The sequence below is a fragment of the Littorina saxatilis genome, linkage group LG5 (genome assembly GCF_037325665.1).
Source record: "Littorina saxatilis isolate snail1 linkage group LG5, US_GU_Lsax_2.0, whole genome shotgun sequence".
In the NCBI taxonomy this organism is placed as follows: domain Eukaryota; kingdom Metazoa; phylum Mollusca; class Gastropoda; order Littorinimorpha; family Littorinidae; genus Littorina; species Littorina saxatilis.
This window is the reverse complement of record NC_090249.1, coordinates 50,175,128-50,192,513: the sequence shown is the minus strand read 5'-3', so window position 1 is coordinate 50,192,513 and position 17,386 is coordinate 50,175,128. Positions and strand designations below refer to the sequence as shown.

The 17,386-nt window shown below is 42.5% G+C and overlaps 1 protein-coding gene across 6 annotated transcripts in view; it reads right to left on the bottom strand.

Moving 5' to 3' along the window:
- The window catches only part of LOC138967380 (multiple PDZ domain protein-like), a 241,326-nt gene that overhangs the window by 182,151 nt on the left and 41,789 nt on the right, over positions 1 to 17,386 (bottom strand). The window lies entirely within an intron of this gene.

The window sequence follows — 17,386 nt, the reverse complement described above, 5'->3', positions numbered from 1 at the left end:
TTTCATGTTAAAGAAGTAATGTTCCTACAAAAAAAACTACGACTGTGGACCGAAATTGGTGTTCTGTACCTCGGTCAATGTCTCGCGGCATTCTCACTTTGTTCGGCACTCAATAGCAACACCAAGTAGCAACACTGTAACTGTATCCAGTAGTCCACTCAATAGCAACACCAAGTAGCAACACTGTAACTGTATCCAGTAGTCCACTCAATGGCAACACCAAGTAGCAACACTGTAACTGTATCCAGTAGTCCACTCAATGGCAACACCAAGTAGCAACACTGTAACTATCCAGTAGTCCACTCAATGGCAACACCAAGTAGCAACACTGTAACTGTATCCAGTAGTCCACTCAAATTAGGAGGGAAAGTGAAGAAGTACAGTTGTCCAGGTGCTTCCTCTTCGATCACTGACTTGTGGTGGGTGGGGGAGGGGGGGGGGATTGGGTGAGGGCAGGAGAGGGAAAGGGGGTTTAGGCACCTATTGCTGTAGATCTTTTAACATTAGACAAGAAAATTCAATTTGCACAGGTGACGAATCAACACATGTCCTGAGGAATGTTGTTTGGCGTTGGCTTTCGGCGAAACAAAAAACGCATTTCAAATCGCCAAAACCTTTGCCGGCATTGCCGAACTTGTTCAGGGCGGGAGAAAGGTGAGTTAAATTGCCGAAAGTTTCGTGACCATATCGGCAAATTTGCCACAGAAAAATCCTAGCAACATCCCGTGTGTCCTGCTGACAATGTCTGTCGTCTGCGTCAATGCCACGCAAACGTCCAGCTCTTCAACCAATACACACACACACACACACACACACACACACCAAAGCAACAGAAAACAAAGCTAATTTCACCGTAAAACAACGCCTCCAGAACACAAGACCTCCACAAACCTTCACATTTCTCGACAGAGCTCAATATCGCAATTGTTTTCCTATTCTGCTTTCTGGCATGACATTTGACGAAGACACCAACAATGTCAGCTGATAGCGCTGATGGGCTTCACATCTTTCTATCTATTATTCGTTCGATCCGTCTGATGATTTCGCATCAATACTGTTGCAAGTGTAGGCTGCTTCTATATTATATCCAATACTTGTATTAGATGTAGATGTATTTCTACCAACAGTGCCAGTCATCGACGGTTTCTCCTCTCATTCTTAAATATACTTCTGTATTAAATCATTTCTACCACGAGGACGACGACTCAACAACGCCCCCTCCCCCCACCCCCTCTCTCTCTCTCCCTGCGTTCAAGTTTTCGATATCTCTCTCTCTGCATTACAGTTTTCGAGTTTCTCTCTCTCCTCTGTCTCTGCATTACAGTTTTCGAGTTTTCAAGCCATCCCCCCCACCCCGTTCCCCTGATCCTTCGCCAATGTCCCTACCATCGTTAAAACACTGATGTACCACTGACCACTTTGCTGTGTCCAGTGGCATCGCCCTGCCGAGTTATTGGTTTGAGCAGAGCTGTTCGTCAAAAGTAAGCAGTTGTTGTGTTATTCGTAGGAATGACCGATCATGTATGATCCGCAGGGATCCTTATGCTATAGACATGGCCCTGCACTTCTTTTTACCTCCTCGCAAAGCAGCCCTGGACATCCCTTTACCGAGATGCTTTACTTTGACATCACCCGAAGGCGGAGTACGGCTGCCCATTTAGCGGGGTGACTGGAATCGTACACGCGATCTTCCGATTTGGATGATGGGGTCACATTCTCTGTGCCGTTAGGCCGCCACAAGCGGTTAGCACAGATAATACGTTCAATTACAGAAACAACACCACTCCGTTCCTATGCTCCCTCCTCCTATAACTCGTCAAGAGACAAGACATCCTACGTCTTTACAGGCAATTAAAGAGACAAGACATCCTACACCTTCAAAGACAACTAAAGAGACAAGACATCCTACGTCTTCAAAGACAACAAGTCGCGTAAGGCGAAAATACAATATTTAGTCAAGTAGCTGTCGAACTCACAGAATGAAACTGAACGCAATGCCATTTTTCAGCAAGACCGTATACTCGTAGCATCGTCAGTCCACCGCTCATGGCAAAGGCAGTGAAATTGACAAGAAGAGCGGGGTAGTAGTTGCGCTAAGAAGGATAGCACGCTTTTCTGTACCTCTCTTTGTTTTAACTTTCTGAGCGTGTTTATATATGTTTTTGGAATCAGGAACCGACAAGGAATAAGATGAAAGTGTTTTTAAATTGATTTGGACAATTTAATTTTGATAATAATTTTTATATATTTAATTTTCAGAGCTTGTTTTTAATCCGAATATAACATATTTATATGTTTTTGGAATCAGCAAATGATGGAGAATAAGATAAACGTAAATTTGGATCGTTTTATAAATTTTTATTTTTTTTTACAATTTTCAGATTTTTAATGACCAAAGTCATTAATTAATTTTTAAGCCACCAAGCTGAAATGCAATACCGAAGTCCGGGCTTCGTCGAAGATTACTTGACCAAAATTTCAACCAATTTGGTTGAAAAATGAGGGCGTGACAGTGCCGCCTCAACTTTCACGAAAAGCCGGATATGACGTCATCAAAGACATTTATCAAAAAAATGAAAAAATCACTCGGGGATATCATACCCAGGAACTCTCATGTCAAATTTCATAAAGATCGGTCCAGTAGTTTGGTCTGAATCGCTCTACACGCACGCACACACGCACACACATACACCACGACCCTCGTTTCGATTCCCCCTCGATGTTAAAATATTTAGTCAAAACTTGACTAAATATAACAAAAGAGACAAGACATCCTACGTCTTCAAAGACAACAAAAGAGACAAGACATCCTACGTCTTCAAAGACAACAAAAGAGACCAGATATCCTACGTCTTCAAAGACAACAAAAGAGACAAGACATCCTACGTCTTTAAAGACAACAAAAGAGACAAGACATCCTACGTCTTTACAGGCAACAAAAGATACAAGACATCCTACGTCTTCAAAGACAACAAAAGAGACAAGGTATCCTACACCTTCAAAGAAAACAAAAGAGACAAGACATCCTACGTCTTTACAGGCAACAAAAGATACAAGACATCCTACGTCTTCAAAGACGACAAAAGAGACAAGACATCCTACGTCTTTACAGACAACTAAAGAGACAAGACATCCTACGTCTTTACAGACAACTAAAGAGACAAGACATCCTACGTCTTTACAGGCAAGTAAAGAGACAAGACATCCTACGTCTTCAAAGACAACAAAAGAGACAAGACATCCTACGTCTTTACAGGCAACTAAAGAGACAAGACATCCTACGTCTTCAAAGACAACAAAAGAGACAAGACATCCTACGTCTTTACAGGCAAGTAAAGAGACAAGACATCCTACGTCTTCAAAGACAACTAAAGAGACAAGACATCCTACGTCTTTACAGGCAACTAAAGAGACAAGACATCCTACGTCTTTACAGGCAACTAAAAAGACAAGACATCCTACGTCTTCAAAGACAACAAAAGAGACAAAACATCCTACGTCTTTACAGGCAACTAAAAGAGACAAGATATCCTACGTCTTTACAGACTACACAAGAGACAAGACATCCTTGGTTTTCTTAGATAAAACAAGGATAAAACCCTTCACAGACAGAACCAGAGACAAGACATCATAAGCATTCAGAGAAAAGAACCAGAGACTAGGCAACCTAAGTATTCACAGACAAAACAAGAAACAAGACATCCAAACCCTTCCACAGACAGAACCAGAAACAAGACATCCAAACCCTTCCACAGATAGAACCAGAAACAAGACATCCAAACCCTTCCACAGACAGAACCAGAGACAAGACATCCAAACCCTTCACAGACAAAACAAGACACACGATATTCTTTTCACGGAATTAGATTGCGTTGCTCGCCGTTAGGGAGAAAGACGAATAATCTAATCAACATTCCCTCGGCTTTTTCTCCAAAGCACTGGGAGAACGTGACTGAACGTTTGGAAAAATGCCTTCCTCGGCAACGTCTGGTGTTCAATTACAACTTGAATTGCCAGAGAAAAAAGTTTTCTTTTGAGACATAGTGAGAGAAGCTGATGAAAATAGACACAGACGTACATTGGCATTGACACAAAGCCAGGTCGACAGAACCTATACATACACTTGATACAGAGAGGCAGTCAAGCGCGCGCACGCTCAGACGCACACACGCAAACGCACATGCGCGCACGCATGCACAGGCACGCACACACACACACACACACACCCAACAGTTTGAACAAACATGTAGGTACAAGCACACACACGGACGGCAGACAGACGGAATCCCCCCCTCCCACAAACACAGCAAACTCGCACAGAAAACAAATACACACACACACACACACACACACCATCCCTCCGGTGACTACCAGACCGGCAAAAACTACCCCTATAATAACGCGAGCGTAGATGTGTTATAGATTTCCCCTATCAGTGACCCCCAGCCAGTGGGCTAAATGGGTTAGCATCTTAAAGTGGCCAGGAGATGCCACTATTCCGCGTATATCACCCTCCGGCTCTTGCTCTTCACACCACACCACACCACACCCCCCCCCCCCCCCCCCCCCTCCCCCATTTCATCTCACAGCAAATAAAAGGATTCTCTCCTATCATTTGTAACATATCACTCCATCTTTTTTCTTTATTTTTTATTATTTCTTGGGCAATATTTCACAGCTCGCGTTTCACCCCTTTGGGTTCGCTCTTCTCTTCATTTCTGCTGCCTGACACCAAACATGTCCATTTCTACGGATTCCGTTCTTTATATGCGCAAGTGGGAGAAAGAACTTGCTCTCTGTCACCTCCTCTGTCTCTGAATGTCTGTCTCTGTCTCTCTGTCTGTCTCTCTCGTCGAGCTCTCTCTTCGTGTGTGTGTTGATGATATACGATTCCCATACATACACAGCCTGGCGGTGACCTTTCGAGTAATTTTCTACTGCTCAAATGACGAAGTCAATGAGACAAAATTTGTTCTCGAAATTACTTTCCAGTTCCTCAAGAGACGTGACACGCAGAACAAGTGACACAATATTTACTTGAAGCCATCATTCGCAGTATGACGTCTTTTCGAACAATGTTTCGTTTTTGACGTCAGAGATTTCATGTTGAAAGAAAAGGTGAAGAAGAGACTTATCGATTAGTTCAGTCGGTGTCGTTTCTCATTAAATGGCGAGACTTTTTTTGCAGCGACGTGAAAGTAAGGCAGAAGAAACGAGCCAGAAAAAAGCTTACTGGCGGCCACAGACCTTAAATGGCTTAATATTGGTGTTACACGACACTTGAGATTGCCACAAGTTCTCAAATGTCGTATAGTTGTGTTCTTTTATTCTACGTCGCCCGTCTTCGCAGCAGCAGAAAACAACTCGTCAAATTGAGTTCGAGGATTTATTTAGCATTCCATACATACAACTGCACATCGTAGCAGAACTCAAAGTAGAAGCTTTTTAACATTCAAATCGCGCTGGCATATATAGTAAATACTCAATCTCGAGAATATTCCAGACCGAACATGATACAACTACATTATACGAGCCGTCTATGGACTAGAACAGTGACGTTCTCTGTGACGTACATCAAAAGCGCCGACGCACTTAATCCGAACGAACGCCACGAACTACTCAAAACAACGTGGTAAACAACTTGTTTTGACAGGACTAGAAAGTTCACCTGCATTCTCGTGCAAACATAAATATTGTGTTTACAAAATATAATATCGGTACTTTCCCACAAAGTACAAATAAGTCAACTACATGCAACACACAAAACTGAACCAAAGCTCAGCAACGGTAGCGTTTCCTAACAATTGGTGACAAGAATCCAAATCGTGTCGCATGACATTCTCATTTCACCTCGAGTCAATGCATTCACCAGCATGATTAGTTTTATGTATTGAGTCAGCCTTGGTTAAAAAAAATACAATTAATACACAGATTCCAGACACACACACACACCCCTCCTCTTCTTCATATTCTACTTATTTTTTTCTTCAGAACAAGAGCTCATCCATTCCTATCATCATGAAAAATTAGCTTTGGCCGACTTGAAAAAGCCAGAAAACTGGCCAGCACAAGTATATATTCAATCAATCAATGACGCTTATATCGCGCATATTCCGTGGGAACAGTTCTAGGCGCTCTGCAGTGATGCCGTGTGAGATGAAATTTTATACGGCCAGTAGATTGCAGCCATTTCGGCGCATATTTACCTTTCACGGCCTATTATTCCAAGTCACACGGGTATAGGTAGACAATTATTAACTGTGCCTAAGCAATTTTGCCAGGAAAGACCCTTTTGTCAATCGTGGGGTCTTTAACGTGCACACCCAATGTAGTGTACACGGGGGGAGGGTTCGGACACCGAAGAGAGTCTGCACACAAAGTTGACTCTGAAATAAATTTCCGCCGAACCTGGGATCGAACTCACGCTGACAGCGGCCAACTGAATACAAATCCAGCGCGCTACCAACTGAGCTATATCCCCGCCCAGCAGTAGTCCTTGGCAGCAATATATACTTGTGCTGGCCAGTTTTCTGGCTTTTTCATATGAATGTCCTGCGGACGTAGACAACGGGGTACGGATGAGGCTGCGTGGGGTGGAATGGGGGGTGTTAGGTCAACATTTCAAAGTCAATGAAAGTCAAAAAGCTAACGTTAGACAGCTAATCCTGAATCAATCTTGTAGCAGCGATTCCAATTTCAGCGCTGGAGGCAACAGAAATGTCTGTGGCTATTTTTACTGCAACATAATGGACAAGATAGAAAAAGAAACTTAACAAGTCGCGTAAGGCGAAATTACTACATTTAGTCAAGCTGTGGAACTCACAGAATGAAACTGAACGCACTGCAATTTTTCACAATGACCGTAGTCCGCCGCTTGTGCAAAACGGAGTGAAACTGACGAGCCTGTACATGTTTAGTGCGGTAGTGGTTTCGCTGTGCTGCTTAGCACGCTTTTCTGTACCTCTCTTCGTTTTGAACTTTCTGAGCGTGTTTTTAATCCAAACATATCATATCTATATGTTTTTGGAATCAGGAACCGACAAAGAATAAGATGAAATTGTTTTTAAATCGTTTTCGGATATTTGATTTTGATAATAATTTTTATATTTTTAATTTTCAGACCTTGTTTTTAATCCGAATATAACATATTTATATGTTTTTGGAATCAGAAAATGATGAAGAATAAGATGAACGTAAATTTGGATCGTTTTATAAAAAAATAATTTTAATTACAATTTTCAGATTTTTAATGACCAAAGTCATTAATTAATTTTTAAGCCACCAAGCTGAAATGCAATACCGAAGTCCGGCCTTCGTCGAAGATTGCTTGGCCAAAATTTCAATCAATTTGATTGAAAAATGAGGGTGTGACAGTGCCGCCTCAACTTTTACAAAAAGCCGGATATGACGTCATCAAAGACATTTATCGAAAAAATGAGAAAAATGAGAAAAAAACGTCCGCCCCGGGAATATCATACCCAGGAACTCTCATGTCAAATTTCATAAAGATCGGTCCAGTAGTTTACTCTCAATCGCTCTACACACACACACGCACACACGCACACACACACACACACACACACACACACACACACACACACACACACACACACACACACATCACGACCCTCGTCTCGATTCCCCCTCTATGTTAAAACATTTAGTCAAAACTTGACTAAATGTAAAAAGCGCCCTCTCTAGCTAAGAAAATTACACAGAACTTCACAAAAGTTGTACCGTGGCAACGAAGACTTCACTACATGATTTAGATTTTTTATAAATATGAAGATGAAGTCCATTTTGTTTTGTGTTGTCAATACTTGAACAAATTAAGAGACAAATTTATCCCATTTAAATATTATAAGAACTCCAGCATTTTCCGACTCAGCTTGCTCTTAGCATCACCTCAAGAAATTTATTGTCAGAAATGTGTCCCTGTATCTGTTTAAAGCCTTCATATTAAGAGATGTTGTAACCTCTTAGTTAAATGCCGTGTAATGTATGTGTTGTGCGATTATTATTGTGTACTTTTTTTGTGTGCACCTGTTAAGTTTAATATATATGCAATGTTAACCGTTTGTTCACACCCCTTCATAAGGGGCTATGGCCTATTGAATAAATTATCTGCGTCTCTTCCCCCCCCGCTTCTTGGAAGATAAGAATCTAGCCGCATATTACCATGCACAGAATATTCTACTTCATTGGAATTGTGGCTTTCTCTAACCTTTAATGTCAGTGTGCGTAGTCGAACTCAACATCACACAACCGTTAGAAAACAAACAAAAATGATGTCAAACAGAAACACAGCAAACACAAAGACACACACACGAAAATATGGGAATACTGCAAGTCGCTTCCCTTGGGTGTCAAAAAAGACTTTTGAGGAAAAGAGTTGCAGCATGCAAATGGCCAAGTCGCAGCAGACAGTTTAATGGGGATAACCCCCACTGAGCGTCTCCTCTATCATCCATTTTTCCCCTGCGACACGAAAATCGATCATTATATAAAAACATGCGACTGAAGAAGTTGCTGACGTGATCAATCAGGTTGGAGATCACCGCTGGGACGGACTACCCAGTGAAAAGGGTCAGTTAGTTTTTGGTTGTTTGGTCCCGGGTACCGCTTTGGGTCATCTGAGGGGATCAGTTTCACAGTAATAAAATTGTCCGAGAAAAGTTTGAAAGGAATGACATTGTCCGAGAAAAGTTTCAAAGGAATGACATTGTCCGGGAAAACTTTCAAATGAATGACATTGTCCGGGAAAACTTTCAAAGGAATGACATTGTCCGAGAAAACTTTCACAGGAATAACATTCTCTGGAAAGTATTTTTGGAAAGACATTTCTAGAAAAATAAAGTTTCATTGGAATCCAATTCTCTGGGAAATGGAGTTGTCTGGAAATCAATTTTACAGGGACACATTTCGAAAAGCTTAAAAACCAAAATAAAACAGCAAGTAAAAATGAATTATATCAACAACTCTTTCGTCAAAAATAACATCAATTTATCGCTTTCTCCTGTCTCTTTTAAAATCAATAACAAAGCATTGACAAAAGAATGCAATATTCCTGGCTGATTATTGCCTTGTTCCGGCTGCCTAATCTTTTGCCAAACAAATACAAAGAAGGTAGCAAAAGGGATTCCGATGGTGACTCAGTTCTTTTTATCACAGATTATCTTTTCCCATCCGCGTGTGTGTGTGTGTGTGTGTGTGTGTGTGTGTGTATGTGTGTGAGTGTATGTGTGTGAGTGTGTGTGTGTGTCTTTGATAACAGATAACAGTTCGTTTTTACACCCCCGGTATAGGGGTGTGTATAGGATTCTGTCGATGTGTTTGTTTGTTTGTTTGTGTGTTTGTGTTCGCATATAGATCTCAATAATGAACGGACCGATCGTCACCAAACTTGGTGAACAGGTTCTATACATTCCTGAGACGGTCCTTACAAAAATTGGGACCAGTCAAACACACGGTTAGGGAGTTATTGGTGGATTAAGATTCTACAAGGACTTATAGAGGGACATATTAATGGTCAAAGGGAAATAACCTTCTCAGTTGGTGGCAGTGAGAATGGTAAGGACGGGGGTGTTTTTCCTACCTCGGAGGAATTTCTTGTTTTTAATGACCTCACTCTCTCTCTCTTCCGTCGCAATATAACCTTGAACGGTTGAAAACGACGTTAAACACCAAATAAAGAAAGAAAGAAAGAAAGAAAGAAAGAAAGTAAAGAAAGACTCTCTCTCTTCCTCCGCCCCCTCCATCTGTCTCTCTCTGTCTCTCTCTCTGTCCGTCTCTCTGTTTCTGTCTCTGTCTCTCTCTCACGTGTGTGTACATGCATACAAGCGCGCGTGTCTGTGTGTCTTCGTTTGCGTATATATATATATGTTACAGTAAATTTGCGAAACTAGGACATTTCACTAAGGGATTTCACAAATTTCCTAAAAATTCTAGGAAATTTGCGAATTTCCTGAAATAAGCATGCCATTTTTTCACAAATTTACTGAACAGTAAAAAACGTTTCAGCAAATTTGCAAAATTCTTAAAAAACAAGAAGGGCAAAGCCCATACGACTCACATGCTTGACCTTGACCTTTACATGACCTTGACCTTCAGGGTCAAGGTCAAATAACTAAACCTAGCATGGAACACAAAGCTGTTAATTCAAGACATAGGAAGTACAATGGTGCTTATTGGCTCTTTCTACCATGAGATATGGTCACTTTTAGTGGTTCACTACCTTATTTTGGTCACATTTCATAAGGGTCAAAGTGACCTTGACCTTGATCATATGTGACCAAATGTGTCTCATGATGAAAGCATAACATGTGCCCCACATAATTTTTAAGTTTGAAACAGTTATCTTCCATAGTTCAGGGTCAAGGTCACTTCAAAATATGTATACAATCCAACTTTGAAGAGCTCCTGTGACCTTGACCTTGAAGCAAGGTAAACCAAACTGGTATCAAAAGATGGGGTTTACTTTGCCCTATATATCATATATAGGTGAGGTATTCAATCTCAAAAACTTCAGAGAAAATGTGAAAAATGTGAAAAATAGCTGTTTTTTAGACAACATTTATGGCCCCTGCGACCTTGACCTTGAAGCAAGGTCAAGATGCTATGTATGTTTTTTGGGGCCTTGTCATCATACACCATCTTGCCAAATTTGATACTGATAGACTGAATAGTGTCCAAGAAATATCCAACGTTAAAGTTTTCCGGACGGACGGACGGACCCGGACGTCCGGACGGACGGACGGACGGACGGACGACTCGGGTGAGTACATAGACTCACTTTTGCTTCGCATGTGAGTCAAAAATGAAAAAAGAGAGTCCGTTTTCTTTATTTTACGTTGTGATTTTGATAGATTTACTGCTAGAAGATTAAAAAATTAAAAAATAAAAAGTTGATTTGAGCCGAACATCTTCAATTTTTGGGTCCGACACACCACCAACCCGCCACGCCAGCCACATGAAAGAAAGTTTTTAAAAAAAAATCATAAGAAGTTTGTGGTGTTGGGATCACGAAAACTACCAAGTCTGACTTCGCAGTGCAGTCCGCGTTTGGTTCATTTTGCTAATAGGCAACCCAACATTCTTGCTCTGGCTGTCTATCTGCCAGCCTGCCTTTCTGTCTCAGCCTGCCTTTCTGTTTGTCTGTCTCTCTATCTCTATCTCACTGTCGCTATTTTTATCTGCCTGTCTGTCTGCTAGCCTGGTTGACTGGGTGGCTTTCTGTCTGTGTCTCTGTCATATCTCGACGGGCCATGGTGGGCGTGATCGAATGATCAAAGAAACACAAAGGATTATGCAAACATTAGTACAAAATCGCTCGAACTTTTCAAGTCACTATGCGAGGAGTGTCAGAAAAAGATAAAGAGACCCATGACAAAAGGTGTAGTTGTTCGTCCAATCATCAGCAAAGAATTTGCATCTCGAGGATCTTGTTGACATGCAGTCCATGCCAAGCTACGGTTACAAATAGATCATGGTGTATCACGACCATCTCACCAAGTTCTGCGTCCTCCGGCCTATAAGGAGCAAACGCGCTGTAGAGGTTGCAGCCCAGCTGCCCATCTTTCTCGTGATCGGTGCTCCTGCAATTCTCTAAAGCGATAACGGCACTGAGTTCACAGCCAACATCATTTCAGAACTAAAAGATTTTTGGCCAACATTGGTATTAGTTCACGAGAAGCCGCGACATCCACAAAGCCAGGGATCGGTTGAAAGAGCAAAATTCAATGGTGACATCAAAGACATGCTGGTGGCCTGGCTGGCGGACAACTTAAAGATGTCATAGCAGCCAATCCTGCACCAATAAATAAGACGCACCATGAAGACATTTTTAAGCGTCTTTTCATTGCCATATGTCTTGGTTTAAACACGATTTTATTCAATTAAACATGAGACAATAATAAAACGAGAAATGATAGGGACACGAACTCAAGAGGATGCTTATATTACGTGCCATAAGTCTGTGCTGTACATGCCCTGCTTGGTTTGTTTTTATCTTGTGTTCAGATTTTATGTTAACAATTCTATAAAACATGACAGTATAGGAGAGAGATGTGAGTGTCACAATGTACCTTTTAATGTACTCGTTTAGATTTTATGTTAACAATTTTATGAAACATGACAGAATAAGAGAGAGAGAGAGAGAGAGAAAAAAGAGAAAAATATGAGTGTTTCACTTGCATTATTATAAGGAAACCAGAATCATTAAATGGTTTTACTCCGAAAGCGGCGTATGGCTGCCTTAATGGCGGGGTAAAAAACGGTCATACACGTAAAATTCCACTCGTGCAAAAACACGAGTGTACGTGGGAATTTCAGCCCACGAACGCAGAAGAAGAAGATTAAATGGTTCACAAGCAACCAACAAAGCACTTATTTCCCTTCAAATGTGTTTCAGTAAATTTGCGAATTTCCTGCCCCTTGAAATCAGGAAATTCGCAAATTTCCTAGAATTTTTAGGAAATTTGTGAAATCCCTGAGTGAAACAGGAAATTCACAAATTTACTGAAATTTTCAGGGATTTCGCAAATTTTCGGGTTTTGAGAATTTACTGTAACAAATACATGTCTGTCAAGCTATTCCTCTGTCTCTCTGTTATGCAAGTATTCACTTTGTTATGCATGTACATTTGTTTCCGTATTTTTTTCCTTTTGTGATGCTGTAAAGTGGAAGACAATACGATTGCAGCGGTAGCGCTGTGGCATTCACGGATGTAGAGCAGGGAAAGAGAGAGAGGGGGCCAGCACTAGATGGAGAGCATACAGACAGACACATCAGCAAATTGCTGTGCCGCCTTCACTCCCGCTGAATTATTGACGAGGCTTGTCAATAAAACTTAACCCAGTGCGGATTGCATCGCTCACTAACCCGGCTCTCGTGTATTATCAGGCTCTTTCTCGCAAATAGTGTTTATGCTGTGTGGCTCTGAAATATTTGGATGAGGGTCTCTCAGTCCCCCCTCCCCCCCCCCCCCCCCCCCTCTTCCTAACAATGTTTTAGACAAGAGAGAGAGAGAGAGAGAGAGAGAGAGAGAGAGAGAGAGAGAGAGAGAGAGAGGAGAGAGAGAGTGAGTGTGTGTGTGTGTGTGTTTGTGTGTGTGTGTGTGTGCGTGCGTACATGTGTGTCTGTCTGTCCGTGTGTGGATGCGTGCATTAATGAGGTCTGCTGGAAAGGGCCAAATGCTCTCAAATCCAATGCTTCGCACCCAATAACCATATTTCCTCGCTGCATACACACTAGAAAAGCATACCAGGAAGTTGCATTGGTCATGATCGCGCGGGAGGCATTAACAGCTCGACACCACAGCCTTACTATTCTTCCCAGGCCCACTATCCCCACCACTCAAACCAAACTCTTGATCAAATTGGCTTTTTTTTTTTGGTCACCAAAAGCTTTAAGTTCAATTGGAAAGTGTCAGTATTTCACTGAAGATGAGAGTATGTCACTGAAGATTTTTTATTTATTTAATTTTATTTTATACAATTTATATCGCGCACATATCTCAACCACGGATTCAAGGCGCAGGGATTTATGTATGCCGTGTGAGATGGAATTTTTTTACACAATATATCACGCATTCACATCGGCCAGCAAACCTCAAGCCTATTAGGGCGAGCATTCACCTTTCACGGCCTATTATTCCAAGTCACACGGGTATTTGGTGGACATGTTTATCTATGCCGATACCATTTTGCCAGGAAAGACCCTTTAGTCAATCGTGGGATCTTTAACGTGCACACCCCAATGTAGTGTACACGAAGGGACCTCGGTTTTTCGTCTCATCCGAAAGATTAGCACTTGAACCCACCACATAGGTTAGGAAAGGGGAGAGAAAATTGCTAACGCCCTGACCCAGGGTCAAACTCGCAACCTCTCGCTTCCGAGGCAAGATGAGAGTATGTAACAGAGACGGTCCACAATCCTGGCCTCGATTGGCGGAGTGTTGTTTGCAAAATTAGTGGACCTTTTTTTTGTGCAGAAATATTATCGCTGTGTACAGGGAGCACCCAGGCAGTTGATTTTTGGCAGGTGTCCAAGGCAAGGGGACGTAAAATAATGCTGTTATGACCTGAATGTAGAAGCCTGGGCAAGTTTGTGGCGGCATGCATGATCGTGTACGCGAGAGGGGCTGTATCTTTAATAGTAAGCAAAACTTGATATGACTGATCTCCTCTGCCTGTCACTAAAAGTGAGAGATTCAGATAAGATGACAGTTTCACCTGTTGAAGTGAAGGCAACCATAGCTATGTTGCGGGAAACCCCGTTTCCTGCACACTCCAATACTACATCTTTTGAGAAGAGGGGTGGCAGTGAAACACAGGGACCAGAAGTCAGTTGTCATTTTACATGTTGAGGGCAATCATGGCGATGTAGCGGGAAAACCCGTTTCATGCACACTCCAATGCTTCTCTTGAGAATCGGGTGACAATGAAACACAGACAGCACTTTCAAACCAACAACTACACAATTCGTGTACACTACATTGGGGTGTGCACGTTAAAGATCCCACGATTGACAAAAGGGTCTTTCCTGGCAAAATTGTATAGGCATAGATAAAAAATGTCCACCAAAATACCCGTGTGACTGACTTGGAATAATAGGCCGTGAAAAGTAGGATATGCGCCGAAATGGCTGCGATCTGCTGGTTGACAGGACTGGGTGGCCGAGTGGTAACGCACTTGCGCTCGGAAGCGAGAGGTTGCGAGTTCGACCCGGGGTCAGGGCGTTAGCAATTTTCTCCCCCCCTTTCCTAACCTAGGTGGTGGGTTCAAGTGCTAGTCTTTCGGATGAGACGAAAAACCGAGGTCCCTTCGTGTACACTACATTGGGGTGTGCACGTTAAAGATCCCACGATTGACAAAAGGGTCTTTCCTGGCAAAATTGTATAGGCATAGATAAAAATGTCCACCAAAATACCCGTGTGACTTGGAATAATAGGCCGTGAAAAGTAGGATATGCGCCGAAATGGCTGCGATCTGCTGGCCGATGTGAATGCGTGATGTATTTTGTAAAAAAAATTCCATCTCGCACGGCATAAATAGATCCCTGCGCCTTGAGTCCGAGTCTGGAGATACGCGCGCGATATAAGACTTCATATAACATAACATAACACAATTGTCAAAGTCATGATCAGTTGTCATTTGCACCTGTTGATAGCAATCTGAATCATAGCCATGTGGCGGGAAAACCCCGTTGCCAGCACACTCCAATCCTTGAGAATTCAGTGGAGGGTGGGGTGGGAGGGCGGACTACTGAGGAGGTTAGTGGCAGTGAAACGCAATTAAACATGGAAGTCAGTTGTCATCAGCACGTGTTGAGGGTAACTACAGCCGAGTAATTCAATTCCCACTCCATCTCTCCGGGGAGTGAAGGACGTTGAATTTCTTGTGTTGACACAAAGGACTGGGTGGCCGAGTGGTAAGGCACTTGCGCTCAGAAGCGAGAGGTTGCGAGTTCGACCCTGGGTCAGGGCGTTAGCAATTTTCTCCCCCCTTTCCTAACCTAGGTGGTGGGTTCAAGTGCTAGTCTTTCGGATGAGACGAAAAACCGAGGTCCCTTCGTGTACACTACATTGGGGTGTGCACGTTAAAGATCCCACGATTGACAAAAGGGTCTTTCCTGGCAAAATTGTATAGGCATAGATAAAAAAAAATGTCCACAAAAATACCCGTGTGACTTGGAATAATAGGCCGTGAAAAGTAGGAAAGTAGGATATGCGCCGAAATGGCTGCGATCTGCTGGCCGATGTGAATGCGTGATGTATTGTGTAAAAAAAAATCCATCTCACACGGCATAAATAAATCCCTGCGCCTTGAATATGTGCGCGATATAAATTGCATAAAATTAAAAAAAAAATTAAAAAAATTAAATCCCTGCGCTTAGAACTGTACCCACGGAATACGCGCGATATAAGCCTCATATTGATTGATTGATTGATTGATAAAGAACGGGTTTACATGCACCACAGCTGGGAGCGTGTTCCGAGTGTCACGGTTATATTTCTTTTGTCTCACCTGTCTGTCGCTCCTGTTGATTTGTCATAAAGACACAGAATAGCTCTAGCGGAAAAAAGTGTGGGGGGGAATGGGGGGGGGGGGGGGGGGTGAGAGAGAGAAACGGGAGGAACAAACGGGTAGAGAAGGTAGTTTGAAGACAGAGAGTGAGAAGGTGGGGGGAGGAGGAAATGGAGACGTAAGACGTAAGACATTTTATTGATTAAACACACAAGGTTCATTTCAACGGGGTGTGGGTAGGGGGGGGGGGGGGTCAGTAATACAATCATGCCGTGTGTTTGTATTTATGGACAATCACCCGGTTTTTATCTCTTTCTCTCTAACATATACTCACACGAACGCACACACGCTCTCACTCTCTCTCCCTCTCTTTCTCTGGAGAGAGACAAAGTTAGGAGATAGAGAAAAGAGGGAGGGAGAAAGGGGATAGAGAAAGGGTTTTGGATGGATGGATAGAGAGAGAGAGAGAGAGAGAGAGAGAGAGAGAGATCGGGGGGGGGGGGGGCAGAGAAGGGGGTTGGGAGATAGAGAGTAAGAGAAACTAAAGGCAGGCAGGGAGCGACAGACAATTAGTAAGTAGACGGTGGAGGGAGAGAGATTGAGAGGCAAACAGACAGACAGACAGACAGACAGCCAGCCAAGACTGATTACACCATTGTCAAAAACAAATGGAAAGTTATAACGGCGATGTCTGTGGCCGCTCAACAGCAACCGGATAAAATGCTAAATTCGGCTTCCAACTTGACACCCACTGCTTTAAACACTCGGCATTTGACATTTCAACAATTGACCACGCTCGTTTTGAGACTAAACGAGTCCTGTGCACGAACAAAAGAGTTCAAAACCATCACGACTCTCAAAACGTGAAGCAGCTTCTTCATTTCAAGTGCACTCACAGTTCAAAATTAATCAGACACCAACCATTGCATGTGGTCATGTTAGCATCGCATCGTCGTTGAGGGCATCTAGGTTAATGACCACTGACACCGGGCATTGATCAAATCTCACGAGGAGATTACCACCTGGTGATTTAATTATGGGGAATTACTCTGCAAGCCTTATTCTAACAGAATAGCGTCCCTTGCGTCTTATTTCACGAGTGCTATGAAATGAGTATATATAATCAGATTCTGAACGTGAACACAGGAATGATTAAAGAGTATCACACACACACACACACACACACACACACACACACACACACACACGATGATTTTGTTCTTCCCTCAAAAGGTTAAATTAGTACCGCAGTCTGGTCAATAGTTTCCTAGGTAACTCGTTTGTCTGGAGCAATATCAGACATGAACGCTCTTGTAAGTTGTATACAAAGTGGAAAAAAGACATTACACACTACCAACTGT